The 22,830-nt window shown below is 35.3% G+C and overlaps 1 long non-coding RNA gene across 5 annotated transcripts in view; it reads right to left on the reverse strand.

Annotated features, from left to right (window-relative positions):
* Positions 1-778: 778 nt before the first annotated feature.
* LOC130455798 (uncharacterized) overlaps positions 779-22,830 on the reverse strand; it is a 256,734-nt gene continuing 234,682 nt past the window's right edge. For 4 of the 5 annotated variants that reach the window (XR_008913922.1, XR_008913925.1, XR_008913923.1 and 1 more), the window contains 3 exons: positions 17,539-17,848; positions 5,450-5,535; positions 779-4,032 (listed from right to left, as the gene is read on the reverse strand). This is a non-coding gene — a long non-coding RNA (uncharacterized LOC130455798). The remainder of the gene's footprint in view (positions 4,033-5,449; positions 5,536-17,538; positions 17,849-22,830) is intronic. The other variant, XR_008913924.1, reaches the window with a different exon arrangement.

Genomic DNA, 22,830 nt, shown 5'->3' on the forward strand with positions numbered 1-22,830 from the left:
TCAACATGGAATCTAGAAACCCCAATGGATGTCAAGTCCATTTCCTTAACCACTTGGCCACGACTACTGGACTTGAAATCCATTGGGGTTTGTAGATTCCATGTTGATACAGTAGTGACAAGGTCCATGATTCAGTATGAAATTGCTAGCCTAAGATTCCCTTCAGGGTGGATTCTCATGGGAACAGGGAAGCAGTACAAGCTGTGGAGTCTCCAGATTTTCAGCTAGTCCTAAAACTTGGGGTTCATCAGATCTTACTAGGCTACAAGTTTGGGGTGTCTAGATTCCATGTTGCCACACCTCATATCAGTTTCTAACAAGTGTCCCAGATTCCTCTGAATGTACTATTCCTTTTGCCATTTCTTATGCTACAAGGATAGTTCATTATTCAGATACCTTGATTTTGCTAATTTATTACCTAAATTAATGGACATTTACTTTGTTTTCAGTTCATTGTTACAGCAAAATATGTAGCTTTGTGGTTGTGTGTGCTCTGTGTGTATAGGTATAGGTCATTTTATTCCGTCTTTAATTTCTTTGGGTTGTGTTGTTGGGTCAAAATGTCACAGTTTATTGACTTTTAGGGCATGGTCTCAAATTGCTTTCTAGAATGGTTAGAAGACACCAGAGTTCCATCATCTCACAGCCTCTCCAATAATTACCATTTTTCTTTTTTGTTATTTTTGAAAAGGCGAGGCAGAATTTCAGTTGTTTTAATATACAATTTTCTTATGATTAGTGATTCAGAGAATGTCCATGTGGTTATGTGCAGCTTGTATGCCTTATTTAGAGAACTGCTAGTTTATGTCCTTTGCTCATCTATCTATTGAAGAATGGTTCTTGTTCTTTCTTTATCGGATTTGTCTGATAATTTTGCTCTAAACATTATTTCCCAAGTTAGTTGCTCTCTTCTAATTATATGCCAATTGATTTTGTTTTTGCAAAATTTGTTCTATATTGTGTAATTAAAATTATGTATTTTATATCTGATTATTATCTTTCTCTCATGTTTAGTCAAGAATGAATAGTTGTGAAAAGTTCTCTGTTTCTCTAATTTGTTTATCATTTGACATTTTATATCTAGGGCATACCATTTGGAGTCTATTGTGGTATGAGGTATGGTATTGAGGCTACCTTCAAGTGCTTTTAAATATATTTTGTTCAACACTTCTATTTCCCCACATCTATAAGAACATCCTTCTTCAAATTAAAAGCGGTCCTTTTTAAGAGAGCAAAAAGTCTTTAAATTATTTCCCATAAATAACCTATAAAACAGCTATTGCTTCTTTGATCAATAATGCTCATTAAAACATTGCAGAAATATATCCCCTCAATAAACAAATGAACATTTCCATAACTTAGGGAAAACACAAAGAAGTCCATGCCCAGATACCATTGTTGTATAAAGTTGTTCTTAAGCTTTAAGGCTTTAGTCTCCCCTTAGTAGTTTGTCATGCACCAGAGAGCGGTCCTGACCCAAATAGAGGGTGACTTTGGCTTCCTGAAGACTGTGTCAACCATGTTCAATTGCTTCTGCGTATTTTGTGCCTAACCTATTCCTTGATCAGCTTTTCTCTTTTGTCAGTCATTTTTGTGACTAGGAAATGTGGCACAAATAGTTTGATGATTACTTTTTTTTATACTATCTAGTTCTAGGCTTCTGTCTTTCCAATTTTTTCCCTTCATTATTTTCCTTCAGATCTTTGACCTTTTGTTCTTACAGATGAATTTATTATTGTTTTCCAGTTTTTAAACAATTATTTTCCAGTGTAATTGGAAGGCCAACATTTATAAATTAATCTTAGTGGCATCATCATTTCTATTATGTTCTCCCAAATACGAGCAAATAATATCGCTCCAATTATTTATATTTTCCTTTAGTTCTGAAGAGTGCTTTGTGGTCGTTTTCATAAAATTCCTCTGTGAGTATTGATATTTTGTAATGGGCAGAAAATGATTCTTTCTTCATGTCATTTCATTATCAATTTACTGTGCAGATTCCAATTATCAACTTACTAGAGCAATGATCCAAATCAATTCCAAATTACTAGAAAGAAGAAAAAGATCCTCCTTGGGACAACAGTCACTTCAAGGAAAGATATTTAAACAGGTTATAAACTCTAAAAAATGGGACTGGATAAAAGTATAGATTCTTAACTGTCCTTATTCTTAGTGACATTTAATTCATTAGGTAAAACAGTTTTTGCCAAGAGAAGGCCAAAACCTCCTCAGGTAGCAGAGAAAGATGGCAAGCAAGAACCTCATTACTTTGTAGTATGAGCTTATTGACAAACCATTTCAGAGGAAGATGACAGAAAATTACAGAAAACGTCATTTCATAAAAGAATTTACACAAAACAGCAATGCACGTTTGATTCTCTACTTTTCTGTTACTACAAAGAATTATGAAGTGTGTGTGTGTGTGTGTGTGTGTGTGTGTGTGTGTGTGTGTGTGTGTGTGTATGGTGTGTACACACACTTCTACCCCTTCGGTCCTCAATTCCCTTGTAGCTGAAGTGGCATTACAGGTCAAAGAGGAGGAAGTTAGACTTTTTGATATGGTTGCGAGTTGTTTTTCCCCAACAGTTAGATCCATCTACAGTTTCCCAGTGGTGGAAGAGTCTTCTGCTTTCTCTCAATCTCTTACACATGAACGGCTCTCTTTTTAAAAAATCATCTTTGCAGTTTTGATGGGTGTGAAGTGAAATCTCAGTTGTTTTCATTGGTAATCATTTAAAAACGGTTATTAAATCATGTGCCGTGTCCTGTGGTAGGCACTGCAGCTAAAACAGGCATCAAAAACGGTCCTTACTGTCCAAGATATTAAATCCTAATGGCAGTATCCCAACATCCGTCCTCGATCCATGTGCAGGCTCTCAGAAACGGGTATACACAAACACAGACACATACAATTACATTCTAAAAATGGGAGCAAAACAGATAGTAGCCTCAGAGGAAAGATGGAAGCGACTCTGTGGGACCAGAAGTCAGATGGAGGAAGGAGAGAATTCTAAGCAAGTGAAATGGGAGGGAAAGGAAACACACCGTGTTATCAGAGTTTGTGGTGGAGATAGAAATGACAAGACTTAGCAATTGACTACGTATTAGTGATGAGAGTCAGGAATTGAGAATGATACCAAGGCTGTACCTTTCCTCATTATTAGTGATTTAGAGCACTTAAAAATAGAGGGGCTGATTATTTGTAGTTTTCTGAAAATTGCCCCAAACTTTGACCCCTTTTTTTTGAGGGAGAGGCTGTTTCTCTTAAATATTTATGTCAATATGCTCTATATTTTCCATATCATATTTTTGTCAAGTCTATTTGAAATATATATTTATATATGATGCTTTATCTCTTTTCCTAATTACATTGATTTTGTTCATATGAAAGCTCTTAAATAAGATCATGGAACAAGGGGGCATTCTATGCCTTATTAAATGATTGTATGTAATATTCTTGTCTAACCCTGAAGTGGAAAGCTAGGTCAGAGGGAATGGATAAAAAAATGGATAACAAATCCACAAGATAATACACATTTATTAAAATTTGCTAAATTCTAAGTCCTCTGCTAAGCTTGGAAATAACAACGAAGCAACCAAACCAATAATACGACAAATACAGAAAGGAGGAAAAGCCAAATGAAAAGGGAGAGGGAGAAATTATAAGGGGAAAAAACCATAAAAAACATTTAGACTTGTCGGCAAACTGCTTGTTTGTTTTTGTGTTTTTGCAAAATAGCCTCTGAATTTTCAAAAGTCCAAGAGATTTTCAAGTCGTTGAAGCTATGCAGGCTATCCATATCCCATTGAATGTTCAGTATGCAAAGGGAAGACTGAGCTTGTGATTTCACTTCTGTAGGGAACTCTTAGATGACAAAACTTTTAACAATGACTGTCAGAACCTCAGAGTCTTCGTGTTCTCTAGAGCAGTACTTGGAGGTTCATTGATTTGTCCAGGGTCACATGAAGGGCTCGGAACCAGATCTTCTTGGCTTAAGGACTGCTCTTTTGCCACCACACACACCATGTTACCTATTAGGAAACCAATAAAAAAGTCTTAATTACTAAAGTCAGAAAAAGGAGATCAAATTATTCTAGGTGACTGTGGCTAATTTTGAGAACTACAATCAGAATTTCTTGCCCATTCCCTAATATTTACCTTTGAATGCATTCTAAAGGCAAAAGCTAAAAACAAAATGCAAACCCAACTCACATGCATTCCAGTATTTTTTTTTAACACAATCTACAGTTATTGTAGAGTGGAGGAACAATTTTTTCAAATTTCACAAAAAATGTGGAAATTTTCATGTGCAAATTTGTGAAGCAGCAAATAGCCATGTTTCAAAGAAAATCATTAACTCAGCGTGTTCAAAAATGATTACAATAAACCATATTTAATACTTAATTTCTTTCCTTTTGGAGAACAGATTCCCAAAATGTATATTTTGTTAGCAATTTCAGCAGATAATAAGTATGATGATGACGATGGTCATGATAACATTTGTGTACTGCTTTACGGTTTGCAAAATGCTTAAAAATTATTAATTTCATTTGAGCTTCACAACAACCCTGAGAGGGAGGTGCTATTATTACCTCCACATTACAAGTGAAGAAACTGCAGCAAACAGAAGTTAAGTGAGTTACCCAGGGTCACATAGTACAGAGAATAGAACTCTCAACCTAGAACAGGATGACGAGTTCAAATGCTACCTTGAACATTTACTAGCCATATAAACCTGAATAAATCACTTAATCTCAGTTTTCTTGACTGCAAAACTGATAGGAGAAGCACCTGCATTCCAGGATTGTTAGGATAAAATTATATCATATTTGTAAAGTGCTTAACACAATGCTTGACATATAATAGGTACTTAACAAATGCTTCTTCCCTTCCTCTTTTCCCAATAAAGAACTATACTATGTAGACTTGAAAAATAAATCAGGAGGGAGACAGAGAGAACCATGGAAGAAGAAAATGGAAAATTTCTGGTCATCATATATAGTTGTAGGGAGTCTAACAATAAAAATGCAAGTTGAGGAAGGGTAGCTGGATGGTTCAGTGGATTGAGAGCCAGAGCCAGAGATGGGAGGTCTTGGGTTCAAATCTGACCGCAGACACTTCCTAGCTATGTGACCCTAGGCAAGTCACTTGACCCCCATTACCTAGCCCTTCCTGCTCTTCTGCCTTAGAACCAATGCACAGTATTAATTCTAAGGCGGAAGGTAAGGGTTTAAAAAAATGCAAGTTGGATCAAACAGGAAACAAAAGATTTGTGAACCATGAATATAATGAATGATAGAATAGTTATAAGAAAGAATGTGACAAATGCTAACTTCTCAACAAAGCAGCAGGGTAAGATAATATCTACTATATGAAATGTTTCACCGAGGTGAAAACATTACAAGCAAAACTTTATCAGATTCCTTTCACATGAAAGCCTAATTTCACCTTTGTTTCTCTTCCTTGCTTGCTTCCTTTCTTTGTTTCTTCTTTCTCTTCCTTCTTTCCTTGCTGCCTTCCTTGCTTGCTTCCTTCTGTAAGAGAAGAAAGCAGATTCATCATGCTAGAGGACCAACTTGAGCGGGGGAAGGACAGAGAATTCTGGTGAAAGAACTGAGGAGCTGAGAGAATCCAAGCAGTAACCTCACTTCTCTTTGGGGAACCCTCCAGAGAGAACCTCTGAGACTTGATCATCCTTCTGTGAAGCCAGACCCCCTGAATCCAATGGAAAACAACAGGAGTGGATAGGACTTTGGTGTAAAGCTATCCATCCCAGGAAGGTCTCCTCTCTCCCTCTAAAGTAGTCCTTGAACTTCCTGTCAGAATTAGGACAGTTAGAAATCAGGACAGCTATCACAGTTGACCCCAGAGGGTCAGGCAGGCAAAGTCTGACCCTGTAGGATTTGGTGAGAAGGGGTTCAATTGGTAATCTTTAGGGACTTCCTATTATCTTATCCCACAATCTCACTTATCCTACCTTTTGTGTGTTCCTCAAGAATAAATAGCTATTTCTATAGATCAAAGCCATGCTTATAATATTTAGGGAGAGAGACCTGAAGCTTTGGGGAGGAGAACTATATTTCCTCCCCAAAGAAGAAGAAGCAGTTCAGTCTTGGATTCTGCTTCAACACAGTCTCTCAAGAAATTATAGTCTGTGAATCTGAAGACAGCCAGTGTGGGTTTAGGGAAAGAGAGGGGAGAAACAATCTGTCCCCTCTCTTTTAGCTCCATTCCATCTCTACCACACTCTAGTCCTGAATTAAGTGGTGGGGGACTCCATTTCTCTCCCTCCATTACACTTGCTTGCTTCCTTCCTTCCTTTCTCTCTCTCTTTCTTTCTCCAAGTTTTTCATTTAGTTGTAGTTTTCAGGAAGTTTTATTAAATTGTGACTTTAATCTTTCCCCCCTCAGTAAATTGGATTTAATAGTTGATAACTTTCATTTTCTTCTATTTATCAAACTTTTTTTGCTTGTTCCAATATTTCTTTTGTCTCATGTGGTTATTAGGTGTAAACCTTAAAATTTCTTAGACTTATGAATGTTGGAAATTTCCCCATTGGGAAATTTCATACTTGAAAAATTTCCTACTGATAGTAAGAACTCTATTGGAATGTGAAAACCCTTGGCATGGGAGGGTCCTTCTCCTCCCTACCTAAGACTACTTTAGGACAAAAACCTTTTGCTAAACAATGGAAAGGGCTTTGACCTATGCTTAAGCATAGAACAGGAAGTTCTTTGAGTCATGATTGATTTTAGAATTGATACAATAGAGATACTTGGAATGACAGAACCAGGTCTTGAAACTACAATCTCCACTCTACTCAGAGTAAAAGGATTTAGGAAGGACTGCAGCAAGGATCAAGATTTAATTATTTGAGAATATGACCTTCAACAGACATGTGCAAAGGGGCAGACCTCTGGGCGGTCCTGGGTTAAGCTAGAGCCACCATTGGCACAGGGAAGACATGGACAGTGATTGGTAATGTGAGAACTGAAGGGAGGGAACTTAGATGGTTTCCTTAAAGATAGCGGGGTCTGAGGACTGGAGGGAGTTTGAGAGGTTTTGCTCTGAGAGGTTGTGCTCTGAGAAGTTTTGCTCTGAAGGAGGCTGGAGGTGGAGGCCCCTGAGACTGTTTCTCCATTTTGGTCATGTGAGTGATAGGGACTGATCTCTTTTCTTTGCCTCAGCTATCTAAGGGCTTGGGCCTTTTGGCCCAGCCTAAACAGAGGGGGTATTTAAGCCCTATTCTCTTCTCTCCCCTTTCTCTCTCTCTCTCTCTCTCTCTCTCTCTCTCTCTCTCTCTCTCTCTCTCTCTCTCTCTCTCTTTCTAATACCTTTCTTCCTCCTGTTTGTAATTAAAAACTCCATAAAAGGTTGGCAGCTGACTTGAGTTTTCATTTAGGAATTACATAGCTGAATTCCTTGGCGACCTTAAATTAATATATATCAGTCTTTTAAAGTGATTTCCTTGTCACATAGGTCTTTATTATTACTCCATTCTGATTTTCATATCTACCTTTCACCATATGTTCTAAACTAATGATTATCTTCCTAAGTTTTTCCTCCAGGTTCTTGTTCCACCTAAAACTTTATTTTTTCTCTCTTGCTTCATTTCTTTTAGTCACTCTGAATCCTTATCTATTCCCCCTCCATATATTACTACTTGTATTATTATGGATTCATTCTTCTCTTCTGGTTTACCTCTTGTGTATATTTTAACCATAATATTGTCTATTTTGTTCAGGATCTTCTTCTGTTTATTTACATCTTTAACCTCAGTCTTTATTTTAGGGGCTTTGTTCCAGAACCATCTCTCCCTCCTTACACTCTTGGATAGTAGTCAAAACTTATTGGGTTTTGAATTGAATTTCCAAGGCTCCTACTGTTGACTTCCACTTTCTTAAATTTTCTTTTTATTTACATGTAGAAACAATTTCTTGTAACTGTTTTTGACATTTTGAAATTCACATTTTCTCCCTCTCTGTGCTGATGTAGGTATTACTCATAATTTCATGTAAACATATTCCCATTTAATCATATTATGATAGAAGATACATTTCATGCATAAAATAGAAATCTCTTAAAAGATATATAGTATAAGATAGCATGTTTGATCTGCAATCAGATCCCAATTGTTTCTTCTTTGGTGATGGAAAACATTTTCTTCATGAATCTCTTGTGGTTAGCTTGGAGACTTGATTTGCTATTAATGGATTAGTCCTTCACAGTTGATCAGTGTATAATAATTCCATTACTATATACATTGTTCTCCTGGTTCTGCTTACCTCATTGCATCAGTTCTTATAAGTCTTTTGAGGTTTTTCTGCCCCCATCCTGTTCCTCATTCTTTATGGTACAATAATATTCCATATCAATCATATACCACAACTTGTTCATCCAATTCCCAAGTGATGATCAGACCCTCAGGTTCCAATTCTTTGCCACTACAAAAAGAGCTGCTAAAAATATTTTGGTACATGTAGGTAATTTCCCCTTATCTCTGATCTCTTTGGGATACAGATGCAGTAGTGGTATTGCTGGGTCAAAGAGTATGCATAAGTTTATGGCCCTTTGAGTCTGGTTCCATATTGTCCTCCAGAATATTTGTCTTGGTTCACAGTTCCAGCAATAGTGTATTAACATCCCCATTTTCCCATATCCCTGCCATCATTTATCATTTTCCTTTTTGATCATGTTACTCAATCTGGTAGGTATGAGGTGGTATCTTAGAGTTGTTTTCATTTGCATTTCTCTGGTCAATAGTGAGTTGGAACTATTTTTCCATATGACTATGGATAGTTTTAATCTGTTCATCTGAGAACTATCTGTTCATAACCTTTGCCCATTTCTTAATTGGAGAATGTTTTTATTCTTATAAAGTTGACCACATTTTCTATATATTTGAGAAATGAGGCTTTCCCCAGAGATACTTGCTATAAATGTCTTTCCACCCTAATTTGTTGTTTTCCTTCTAAACTTGGTTATGTTACTTTTTTCCTAGATAGAGCATCCCTTTTTTTTATCTTGGTATATGGTATGAGGTGTTGGACCATGCCTAATCTGTGCCATATTGCTTCCCAGTTTTCCCAGCAGCTTTTTATTTTTATCAAATGGAGAATTATTTCCCCAAAAGCTTGGGGATATGAAATATGGAACATTAATTTGCTATGGACAATAACTGCCATGTGTTGTTTACCTAATCTACTGACCTATCACTCTATTTTTCAGTTAGTGCCAGATTGTTTTGATGATTACTGTTTAATAGTATAGTTTTAGATGTGATATAGCCAAGCTTATTTCATTCATGTTTTTTTCCAACATTAATTCTCTCAATATTCTTGGCATTTTTTCTTCCAGATGAACTTTGTTGTTTATATTATTTACTGGCCCTATGAAATAAAATTTGGGTAATTTGATTGGCATGACACTGAGTAGGTAAATAAATTTATGTAGGATTATTATTTTCATTCTGAAATTCATGTTTTTCCAGTTGTTTAGATTTGACTATATTTGTGTGAAGTGTTTTGTAATTGTGTACATATATTTATGACATTTGTTTAGGTAGGTTTACATCCAGGTATTTTATATTGTCTAGAGTTATTTTGAATGGGAATTCCTTTTTTTATCTCTTGCAGTTGAATTTTGTTGGTGGTAAATAAAAATGTTGATGATATATGTGGGTTTATTTTGAATCCTGCAACTTGCTGAAGTTGTTAATTATATCTATTTTTGGGGTCAATTCTCTAGTATTCTCTAGGTATACCATCATATCATCTGCAAAGAGTGATAACTTTGTTTCTTCATTGTCTGTTCTAAATCCCTCAATTTATTTTTTCTTATTTGATATAAGCAAATGGGTATCCTTGCTTTACCCCTGTTTCACTTGGAAGGGTCTTGGTTTATCCCTATTACAGATAACACTTGCTGATGGTTTTAGATAGATGACACTTGTCACTTTAAGGAATTTTCCCTTTATTCCAATGTTTTCTAATATTTTTGTAAGGAATTGGTGTTATATTTTGTAAAAATTTTTGTATCTATTGAAATAATTGTGGGATTTCTATTTGTTTTGTTATTGTTGTGGTCAATTATGCTGATAGTTTTCCTAATATTAAACCATCTCCAGATTCCTAATATAAAATCCATCTGATTTTAGTGTATTATTCTTGTGATAAAATGTTGTAATCTCCTTGTTAGTATTTTATTTAAAATTTATGCATCAGTTAAGTAGGGAGATTAGTCTGTTGTCGTTCTTTGTTTTAGCTCTTCTTGGTTTATGTATCAAGACCATATTTGTTTCATAAAAAGAGTTGGAAGGATTTACTCTTCCTCTATTTTTCTAAATGGTTTATGTAGTATTGGAGTTAGTTGTTCTTTAAATGTTTGGTAGAATTTGCTTATGAATCCATCTGGCCCCACAACCTTTTTCTTAGGTGGTACTCCAATACTTTGTTCAATTTCTTTTTCTGTGACAGGGTTGTTTAAGTTTTAAGTATTATTTCCCCTCTTTTGTTAATCTTGGTAGTTCATATTTTGTAAGTATTAATTGATTTCACTTTTCATATTTATTGGCATATAGTTGGGTAAAAAAAATCCAGTAATTGCTTTAATTTCTTCTACTTTGGGTGTGAGTTCACATATCATATTGTGAAAAAAACCTTGATACTGGAAATTAGCTTTTTTCCCCCCTTTCTTTTTAATCAAGTTAACCAATGGCTTATCTATTTTATTTATTTTTTCATAAAACCAACTCCTTACCTAAATTATTAGTTCAATGATTTTCTTACTTTCAATTTATTAATTTCTCCCTTGACTTCCAGAATTTCTAATTTGGTGTTTAAATGAGGATTTGTAATTTGCCTTTTTTCTAGTTTTTTTTTTTGTTAAATGCACAGTTCTTTGGTTTGCCCTTTCTCTAATTATTGATGTAACCATTAAACAATATGAATTTTCCTATAAGTACAACTTTGGCTGCATATAATACCTTTTGTCATTTTCTTTAATGAAATTGTTGATTGTTTTAGTGATTTATTCTTTGACTTATTTGAAATAATTTTTAGTCTTTCTTCTTCTGCCCTTTGTTAAGTATAATTTCTATTGCCTTATGGTCTGAAAAGTATGCATTTAATATTTCTTCTTTTCTACATTCTAATGTGAGGTTGTTATGCCCTGTTATGTGGTCTGTTTTTGTGAAGGTGCTGAGAAAAATTTTTATTCCTTTCTATTCCCATTCAGATTTTTACAGAGATCTATCACATCTATCTTTTCTAAAGTTCTATATGCCTGTAACTTCTTGTTTATTTTTTAGTTGGATTTATCTACTTCATTAAGGGAAAAATTGTGCCTCCCCCAGTAACTTTTTATTATCTATTTCTTTCCATAACTCATGTAACTTTTCCTTTTGGAATATGGATGCTATACCATTTATTACATACATATTTAAAACTTTTTTTAAAAATAAACTTTACTTTCCATCTTAGAATCAAAACTGATGTGAACAATACTGTTCCAAAGCATAAGAGCAGTAAGGGCTAGGGAAATGGGTTTAAGTGACACAGCCATGAAGTGTCTGAGGCCAGATTTGAACCCAGGACCTCCCATCTCCACTGAGTCACCCAGCTGCCCCTACACTTATGTTTAATATTGATATTGTTTCATTGTCTGTAATGACTTTTATTATGATATTATTTCTTTCCTTATCTTCTTTGATTAGATCAGTTTTTACTTGTTTTTTATCTGAAACCATGATTGCTTCCCCTGCTTCTTTTTAACTTTAGTTGAGATGTAGTAAATTCTGCTCAATCCTCTTACTTTTAATCTTTGTGTGTCTCCCTGTTTTAAATGTGTGTTTTTTTTTTGGGGGGTTGTTTGTTTATTTTTTTGTAGATAGCATATTGTGGGTCTATAGTTTTCAATCCACTCTGCTATTCTTTTCCATTTTATGGGTGAGTTTATCCCATTCACATTCATAGTGACTAATTATGTGTTTTCCTCCATCTTATGTCCCTCCTGTTTATCCTCTCTCTCTCTCTCTCTCATAGGATAGAAAAACTTTGTTTTGAATTGTTAAGATTAGATTGTTTTAAAACACATTTTGCATAAGTCAGTTTTTTAAAGTTAGATTGTATTTTTTGTGAAAGTTTATGCTCCATTGATTTTTATTGTAAGTTTATCTATTTTCTTCTAGATGTATACATTTTTGTATTTTTATATTTTTTAGATAGTGGTATTTTGTATTAGTATAGGATTATAAGATTTTGATAGCAAAATGGTTTTAAAGAGTGTTATTGAAATGTTTAACTTTCCAAATTTTATTGCATTTTGTAGTATTGATAGGTTATGTTCACATTTGTGGTTTGTTTTGAATTTGCAAGTATTATGTTGAGCTTGAACTTTGTAATAACCTTTTGTGAATCTCTTTCCTTCCCCTTTTTTTCCTTTGTTGAAGTCCCCAGATAAGGCAAGTTAAAATAGGTATAGCTTAGATAGAGAACCTATTTTTATTTTGGGAAAAGACTGTAGAATAAAGTAGGAACAAGGGATCAAGTTAAGTTATTGGTACAGAGATGAGAAAACTAATTTTTTTTTTTCCAAAATAAGCTTTGATCCGAGCAAAAAGGGGAATGGTAGAAGAGAAGAGAGGGAATAGGAAATTTGCAAAGTATTTAAGCATGCAAGGGCTTTGGAGAGCATCTTGCCACATGCCTGGAACCATATGGGCTCCCATTCTGGAATGTGCAGGAGTGCATAAAAAGAAACACTCAGATTCCATGGGGATCTGTTGATCTTGGGACACTGGACAGAGGAGAAGCTTACTTCTTGTGGCCATTTTTGGATCAAGTTACAGAAGGTAGCTGAAGCCTGACAGATTTGGGTGTTCCTGTTAACCAGAGACTTCTCTGATTCTGAAGCCGGTGATATCAACTTTCATTTGGATCATCTTTCTGTGTGAGCTGCAAAGACCTGAATTAGCTAGCCTAAATAGAACCAGACCATCTGGTCCTCAGGCCCTTTGTTCTCTAAACTATCTTATCTGACAAGCTGAGCTGTGTTTCTGTTACAGTGGCCAGCTAGTTAGATTTAGGTAGCAGGAAATCATTTAGGCAGATAGAGAGTGCAGTGAGAGTAGCCCAACTTCGTTGGTACCGAAGAGACCTTTTGCAAGATTCTTTCCCGGTTTGATCATATAAACCACGTTCTTGTTTATACCATCCTGAGAGCAGTCAGATCATGTCAGCATCCTACAGAACTGAGGACTATATCTGGGCTTCAGCCTGCACTCAACTACCTTCAAGTCCAACACTGGGTAAAAATACAACCTAGTGATAATTGCCAGGTCCTCTACTCACTTTTATCCGTTTCTATAGCTGGCTGAGTGTGGGAGTTATTCCTACTTTGAGCTAGTTTTAATGAGCTCAAGGTCCAATCATAGTCATCCTCCTTTTTCTCCTCCTCCACTGTATTTACTACTTATGTGCTCTTTAATGTGAGGTAGCTTACCCCCTTCTAGCTCTCATTTTCTCTTCTTCCCATGTATTCCTCTTTCCCATTTCTTTTTTTAAAATATCAATCATCTTATTTAGCTTCCTTTCTTCTTTCTACTCATACTTCTTTTCATTGCTCTAATAGGGATAAAACTCTCACTCTATTGTACATATTTTGTGTACCTCACATACTTAAAGTACCTTGCCTCTCTCCAGTATCATACATATCTCCATTATTTCAATTACCTCCCCAGGCATGAATCCACTCATTTCAACCTTATCAAAAGCCTTTAAGGTTTTTAACTTTACTTTTTTATACTTCTCTTGAGTGTTGAATGTGTTTATTAAATTTTCTTTGCGGTTCTGGTTTTGGGATCAGGAAAGTTCAAAATTCCTCTATTTCATTAAATGTCAATTTTTTCCCCTCAGAGGATTTTGCTCAGTTTTCTTGGGTATATGATTCTAGGTTGTAGTTCTAGATCCTTTGACCTTCAGAATATTGTATTCCATACCTTCTGATGCTTTAATATAGAAGCTGCTAAGTTATATGGGATGCTGACTGTGGCTCCTTCATACTTGAATTGTTTCCTTCTTGTAGCTTCGAGTACTTTTTCCTTGACCTAGGAGTTCTAGAATTTAATTACAATAATCTTGAGGTATTTTGTTTTAGAGTCTTTTTCAGGAGGTGAGCAGAGGATTCTCTCTAATTCTATTTTTCCATCTTGTTCAAGGATATCAGGGAAGTTTTCCTTGATGATTTCTTATAATGTGGTGCCCGGGCTCTTTTTTTCCCCCATGGCTTTCAGGTGTTCTGATAATTGTTAGATTATCTCTTCTGAATCTGTTTTCTAGTTTGGTTGGGTTTTTTTCCCACATAAATGTTTTAGATTTTCTTCTATTTTTATTTTTTATTTTTTATTTATTTTTTATTTTTTCCTGATGTCTTATGGTCTCATTAGTTTCTAGTTGTTCAATTCTAATTTTTAGGAGGTTATTTTATTCCTTAAGTTTTTGTGTTACCTTTTCTACTTGTCTAATTCTACTGTTTAAAGAGTTGTTTTCTTTAGTTTTTTGGGGGGGGGGTTCCTCTATTTCCATTTGGTTAAATCTATTCTTTAGGGACTTGATTTCTTCAGTGAATTCCACCTCCTTCCCCAGTTGTTGAATTTTTCTGTCAGATATCTTATTATTTGGATTTTGTCACTTATTTTAAGGGATTTTTTTTGAGGGTTGGCATCTTTTTATACTTTTCTTTGAGGCTTCACATGTTCCATTTTTGATGTTGTCCTCTTCTGAGTTCATATTTTGATCTTTTCTGTCACCAAAGTAACTTTCTAATGTCAAGGTTTTTTTTGTCTTTTGCTCATTTTTCTAGTTGTTTTCCTCCCCTCCCCCATTACCTTATCTATCTATTAATATTCTCCTCTTTTCCTATGGTACTCTGTTCTCTGTACTTGGTGTAGGACTGGCTGTTGTTCCTCACAGTGTGTCTGTCAAGCAGGTGGCTCTGTTGGCTTGCTCTGTTTTGTCCAACTATATTCAGCACTCTGTGCTCTCAGTTTCTCCATTGTTTTATTGTCTAGTCCCCACTCTGTTGCTTCCCTGCCCCTGCCAAGTGGTCTGGGCTAAGCAGGCTCCTCACCTTAGCTTCCGCTACCTTCAGCAAGTCTGCCACCAGGTTGGAGTGATCAAGTAACTTCACTATAGTTCCACTTCCTGCTCTCTGCTCTTCTATAGCCCCAGGGATCCAAAGGAAGCTGAGAGTTTGTCTTCCTGTGTGGCATGCTTGCGGTTGGGTTCATTTCCATCCATCAGCTTCATTGCCTCTGGCAGAGTTGTGGGATGCTTCAAGATCTTGCTGCTTCTAGCAGATGTTGAACTGCCTGTGCTGCTCTCTCCTCTTACCCAGGTGAGACATGTTCCTTCAGATTTCCTATTTTTTGAAGCAATTTCTTTTCTTTTTTCCCCCTGTGAGTGGAGTGATTGGGGAAGCAGAACATCCTTTACCATCATAGCTCCAAGCATGCAGCTCTCCCCCACTTCCTTTTTATGCCTGTGCTCAAAGCACTGATAGGTTTTACAACCTTCCCTCCCCTCCTCAGGAGGTCCTTGATTAGTGTTCCTATGGTATTCAGGCTCCTCTGGAATATCCTTTTCATGATCATCATGAAGTCTGGCTCTGTCGAGGCATCCTGGTTTCTTGGAATCTTGGTATACTGTGTTCTTTAGGGCTTCTAACCCACTTGGAGCTTCTCTGTCAAAGTTTGGTAGGCTTCAGTTCCCCAGGAATTTCACCCTTAGAATGCCTCAGCCTTCAAATCATCTCCTAGCATCTTCAGTTGGAACACCGATATATTTCTTGCTGTGATCATGATAGCTATTTTTCTCAGATTTGTTCAGGGTGTGATATTTCTCCCAATACCCAAAGGCTTCTGACTAGATTTTTGTATAGATGTGGGTTAAATGGAGACACAGCATTCTTCTGCTTATCAATCTGTTTTTTAAGTTTTTTTCTTCATACTCCCTGAGCAATAATTCAAAAAATTATATAAACCCCTTATAATAAACATATATAGTCCAGAAAAACAAATTCCCACAGTAATCATTTCCCCCCAAAATCTACCTCATTCTACATTTTATGTTGATTACCTTTCTTATAAGATGTAGAGTGTTGAGTGTTTTCCTTTTTAGTCCCCTTGACTGATTTGCAGTTCATTGCGTTGATCAATTCTAATATCTTTTAAAGTTGTTTTTCACCATAATGTTGTTGCCATTGTACAAATTGTTCTTCTAGTTCTGCTCTAGTTCTAGAACTGCATCAGTTCACATAGGTCTTTCCAAGCCTCTCAAACTGTTCATTTCATCATGTCTTCTTGTCTAGTAATATTCCATTATGCTCACAATTTGTTAAGCTATTTCCCAAGAGGAGGGCATCTCAGTTTCCAATTTTGAGCTAATAGGAGGGGGAAAAGCTCTTGTGAATATTTTTGTATATGTTTTCTTCTTTCTTTGATCTCTTTGGGTTAAATTGTCAAAAAGGATCAACATTTAAAGTAACTAGATGGTACAGTAGATGGAACGTCAGGCCTGATGTCAGGAAGATTCATTTTTTGTGAATTCAGATCTGGTCTCAAACACTTACTAGCTGTGTGCTCCTAGACAAATTACTTAACTCCATTTGCCTCAGTTTAACAAACGAATACAAAATTGTGGGATCAATGTAAACCTTCACCAGGAGTTCACTAATTTGTCTATAGTCCCACCAATATTTGTCATTTTCTTCTTTTGTCACTCTTACTAATCTTATGGGTATTTGGTAGAACCTCAAAATTGCTTTAATTTTCTTTTCTTTAATTATTAGTGTTTCAAAGGAAGTTTGTTTTGTTTTCTTATGACTGTTCATTGCTTGAATTTCTCCTTCTAAAAACTGTTCATATTCCTTGTCCACTAATCTACTAAATCTTTTTTGATTTATGGTCATTATTTGATCTAATTATCTTCTTAAGTATTTGGTGGACTACAAATAGGAGTGGGTTCCCCTCTAATCTTTCACATGGTCATTTTAGGTCTGTGCCAGTAACTTTCAAACATACCATTTTTTGCCCTCACTTCATTTTCAGTCCTGTTGATTTTTTGCTTTCTTTTCATTTTTTGGTTTGAGTCTGAGGCCATATTTGACCAGATCATAGAGACCTTTATTAGCCTCAGTAATTTGAAACAAAATCTAATAATGCCACTTTTTCTGTTATTATATCTCTCCTAGCCCTAGACACCCTCCTTAATTTATTCTTGATGAAGTGTCACAGTATTATTTGAGGTAGAACTATATATATTTTAATAGAAATAGTACAGTGTCTTACTTTTTGTGGCAGGGACCAGTATTGTGAAATGTCCCAGCACTGAAACTTGCTGAGCCTTTTTCTGTTCCCAAGAAGGCAGGTGGAAAAGCTTTTCTCAGTCTTGAGTTGCAAGAGCTCCCACAGTTCTATAGTCGGATCACTATCTGTCAGACTGAGTTGTACCAGATTTCCTTGATGTGGAAAAATACTCACTAGAGCCGAGGATGAAGCCATCAAGATTATTTTCCACATGTGATTAGAGCCAGGCGAAACTTGCCAATTTCATCCCGCAGCAGATGCAATGACAGCTCTCATCATTTGGTTTCGCCTGGTTTGCTCTGCCCTCCGAAATTTCACTCTGCACTGGATTTTCTTCAAAGCTCCATAGTCTCAAACACCAGGTGAATCCAAATGATGAGAAATTCACTGAAAGGAATGAGCCTATTTCACATGCATAATTCACATTTTTAATGGTTTCAATCAGGTGGCTTACTGGATTTTTCTTTGAAAAGGATAAGTTTTTCTGTGGATGCAAAGACAGAAATGGATACATCTTAGAAAAAACAGTGTCTTAGTAAAAAAAATTTCTGCAAGGCTAAAGTTAAAAAGAAAACCCAGAATTGTACTATCAGTAGTTGACATGGTGGATATAAAATATACATACGTAAATTTTAACAGAAATTAATTAACTGGGTGTATTTTCACTCATTTTTCATCCTTGTTGAGTGAATTTCTTATTTCTTCTTGTGTCACTGATATTAAATTATTATCTTGTTAAACAGAAAAAAATCCATGAAAATGTAACTAAATTTTCCTTAACATGATTTTGATACCACTGTGGGAGTTATAAGGTACACAGAAATTCAGTGTTGGGAGAGGAAATTAATTCAAATGCAGAGTTTTCTCTTAAGCTCAGAACATAATTTAACAGTGCTGTTCATATATTGAAAAATGGAAGGAAGAAAAAGTATGATTTGGTGACCATTAAAACTTCGAGTTTTAAACCTGGTCTTGATTTTTCATATGCTATGGGAATGTTGGGAAGAGCCTTTGCCTTGGCTTCATCCTTTCCAAGATGAATACATGTGAAAGCTGTATTAAGTGCCTGTTCAAAACAGAGAAAAAGAAGCTACAAGCATGAGAAAGTTTCCCTCATATAATCCCCACCAGTATTTTATGTGAGGATGAGAGGCAATTTTTATAAAAGCAAACAGAGTGAAGGGATACTACAAGTGTTGAGAGAGTGAAAGAATCCCCAGGTAATAGCAGAAGCAAGAGGAGTCCCACCTTTTTTGACAGTGAAGGAATAGAGGGGTGAGAGGAAGGTGGTACACCAGAGGGAGTCATTTCCTCTTCAGAAAAAGATCCCTGATTTAGGACAATGAAAAGGCAGCATTAATATACATGCAGGTATGAAAACACACTTAGACATAACACCTAGAGTGCAGGAGAATCATTGCCCCCATCAGCTAGCTAGAGTAGTAGTTTCCATTCATTATCACATGTCATTAATTAGGTATAGAGCTATCTAAGGTAGCAAAAGAATAAAGGCTGGCTCTAATGATTATTCTATTAGCCCATTTTGTCCTTGGAACACAGAAATATTATGTTGTAGCATAGCACTAGATTTATGGCTTAGCAAATTGAGACATGATCACGAATCTAGTGGACTTCCTACAGTGGCTTTGATCTTCAGGTTTAATCCTTTTCCATCCTTGAGAGAGCTATTCCTTTATTGACTTTTTTCTCCCCATAGCATTTGAAACCCAGACCGTCTGTTCTAGTTTATTTTTGTGGAGAAGAACCCTAGTGGGGGGGGGGACTCATTCTCTGTTTCATCTGCCCCTAGATTATGGAGGTAAGCCAGGGTCTGACCAAGGTCACAGAGGGAAACAGTTCATGGTATGAAATAGCCCTAACCAAACTAAGACATGCTAGAACTATCAGAATGGACTCTCCCCTGCTATTATTTTAACTGGGAAACATTGAGACAAGAAAGCAGTTTTTGACACTAATTAAGCTATTAATGAAACTGAGTCTTAAAAATCTGGAATCTGAAGAGAATTTTAAGCATCATCCTATTCAGGGGTCCTTTAATGTTTTAGATCATTCTTTCCAATCAGTAAAAACAATAAAATTTATCTATCTATCTATCTATCTATCTATCTATCTATCTATCTATCTATCTATCTATCCATCTATCCATCCATCCATGCATCCATCCATCCATCCATCCATCCATCTATCTATCTATCTATCTATCTATCTATCTATCTATCTATCTATCCATCCATCTATCTATCTATCTATCTATCTATCCATCTATCATTTATCTGTCTGTAAATCTATTCATCTGTCCATCTGTCAATCTGTACACATATCTGTCTATGTGTCTACCTATATATTCATTTATTCATAAATTATACACATGTACTACTAGACTAGGACATTTTTACTTTAAAATACTCAAATAGCTTTTTTAAAAGAAATGATAAAATGAAATAAACATTTTTAAATGTTAAAATTATTCTTTATAAAAGAAAAAACATTACAAAATATTATTTATCAATAACATTATTGAAAGCAATGTGATTGAAATATTCTCCATAGTTTTTGAAAAATATTTGTATGTGTCCTAAAGAATAGGGCAGACTTGTAAATAAAAATTGTGGGTTGGTAGTTATTCATTTAATTTGATCATGGTAATTAGCCAAGAAGGTGAATAATAGTCATAACAGTTAGTGAACATAGCCACTTTTCAGCAGCAATGTTTCCCAGCATGTAACATTTACAATGCTTAAATGTGTACAAGTGAACATTGCCTCTGATTTCAATGCAGTAGAATACTTTTATAATGAATTCATTATTTTTTAAATTTTTGTGGTTCTAATGATTCCTAATGTATGGTATCATATTTTAATTTCCCATTTGTGTTTGAATATTTTAACTATGTTTTTGAATATGTGTGAAGTAGCAAAGTCAATTTAGCTAAGACAGAGTGAGGGAAGGGGTATGGAAAGATAATTTGAGGCCAGGTTGTGATAGACTCTAAATGTCAAACAGACTTATTACATATGATCCTAGAGTCACAGACATATAAAATATAAACTACCTTTGGAATACCTTTGGAATTTATATTATATTCAAGAGTCTCCACTTTGCAGACCATTGATCCAAGTCTACCTGTTTACCTCCGAGCAAGGCTTCTTTAAAATTATTATAGATAGTCATTGAAAGACAATAGGATTTTTAAGAATAGACCAAGTTGTCCAGACTCAAGAGAGTGGGAACCACCTGGATTTGCCTGTGGAAAGAGGTCAAACAGACATCTGGAAGATACCAGTAATTATAGTTTGATAAAGTGGTGAAAAGGGTAAGTGCTGAGGGCAGGTGAAAAAGCAGCTGGTAATTATAGGTTGGGTGCAAAATTGGTTTGATAGATGGAAGCTAGGTAGTAGGTAGAGAGGGGAAGTTGGGGTCAGAAATGAAAGAAGGGAGAAAAGAGATCATGCCTAAGATGGAATGAGTGAAGGTCAAATTATTCACAGAGACAGAATAGCCAAACAGTTGTCAGGGTGTAGAAAGAGGTAGTACGGTCAACAACATGTTGTCAGAAACAGATAACAGATGACCAACAAGGCAGGTGTTGCAGGTAGTTTATGATGAGCTGTTCTATTCCCTCATAGGCATAGGTAAAGGTAGGGTTTCAGATCTTTATGTCTCAAGCACAATTATACAAGCCAAATCTCATAATTCTCTAGGTGCCCACTCTACCTAAAAACTTACAAAGACCATCAGGGCTCCACAATAAAAATCCATCCTTCAGGAAGCACAAAATACCCAGTAATCTGTTTATGGAGAACTTTATTGCCAGGGACAACTCTGATGAGAACTCTGATCAAGCAACTAATGAAGAAAAGAAAAATGAGAAATAACAATCATATGTGGCCTCCTATTGTTTAGAGTATGTTGGTAGAATGATGGAAAGGGGGAGAGGGCACTAAGGACAGCATGGTTTTTTATGTATCCATAAAATCTAGGTGTGATATTTCATCCAATGATCATTGTCTAAGAATTGACCTTATACCTAATATTTGTAAACATATTTTTCTGTTTAAATTTATTAGATTTTAATAAATACTTCTGTAACTTGTTTTAAAATTCTATAATTTATTTTTAGCATTTTTATTTTCTTAAATTTTGAATCCCCAATTCTTTCCTTCTCTCCTAATTCTTCCTCTACCAAATTAGAAGGCAACAAAATATCAATTTTACATATTAAATCATTCAAAATATATTTCTATATTAGCCATATCACAAAAAAAGCAAAAAAAATTAAAGGAAGAGAAAACATCATATACTTAATTTGTACTAAGAGTTATCAGTTCTCTCCAGAAGTGGATAGCAATTTTTTTCATCAAGGTTCCTTTACAATGGTTGTGGGTCATTGTATTAATCAGAGTAGCAAGGTCTTTCCTTACAATATCATCCTTACAATATTGTTGTAAGGTCATAGCCCAATGATCTCCCAGTTCTCATTTCACATTGCATGAATTCATATAACTCTTAGGTTTTTCTGAAACCATCCTGCTCATTATTTCTTCTAGTATAATAGCGCTCCATTACACAACACTACAAATTGTTCAGTCATTTCTCAATTAATGAACATTCCTTCAGTTTCTAATTCTTTGTCAACCCAAAAAAGTGATTAAATTTTTATTCATATAGGTCCTTTTCTTATTTCTTTTATCTCATTGGGATACAGATGTATTAGTGGTATTGTTACAGCAAAGGGTATACATAGGCTTATCAACCTTTGAACAAAATTCCAAATTGTTTTCCAGAAGGGTTGGATCAACTTACAACCCCATTAATGATAACGATTTTTCCTCATTCCTTCCAGCATATTTCATTTCTAGTGGATGTGAAGTTATACTTCAGATTTGTTTTCATTTGCATTTTTCTAATAAATAATGAATTAGAGCATTTTATACAAATACAGACAACTTTGATTTCTTTTTTTGAAAGTACTTATTCATATTCTTTGACCATTTATCTTTAGGGGAAGATTAATTTTTTAATAAATTTACTCAACTCTCAAACCATCATAACATTTTGGAAGAACTGAAATTGGCTGAAACCCAGAAATAAAGTTAAGGGTAACATCAAAGAAGGAATGAAGTTTAAGAGGGTGCCCTAACCTCAGAACAGAATATACCTATAAAAGGATTGGAAAAATGAGCAGACAACAAAAAAGTACCTAACTATAGAGAATTTCTATGGAGACAAAGAACAAGGTATGGACACAAAAGGGGACAGTGAAAGCAAAGGAAACACATGTAAAGTCCAAAAGAAAAATATAAATTAGACACAGATTCTGAAAGAGCTCAATAAGGACTTAAAAAACCAATTAAGGGAAGCAGAGGAAAAATGGAGAAGAGAAATGAAAGCAATGTAAGGAGAAATGAAAAAGGAGGCTCAAGACATCTAGGGGTATAGCCAAGA

The sequence above is a fragment of the Monodelphis domestica genome, chromosome 8 (assembly GCF_027887165.1).
Source record: "Monodelphis domestica isolate mMonDom1 chromosome 8, mMonDom1.pri, whole genome shotgun sequence".
Lineage (NCBI taxonomy): Eukaryota > Metazoa > Chordata > Mammalia > Didelphimorphia > Didelphidae > Monodelphis > Monodelphis domestica.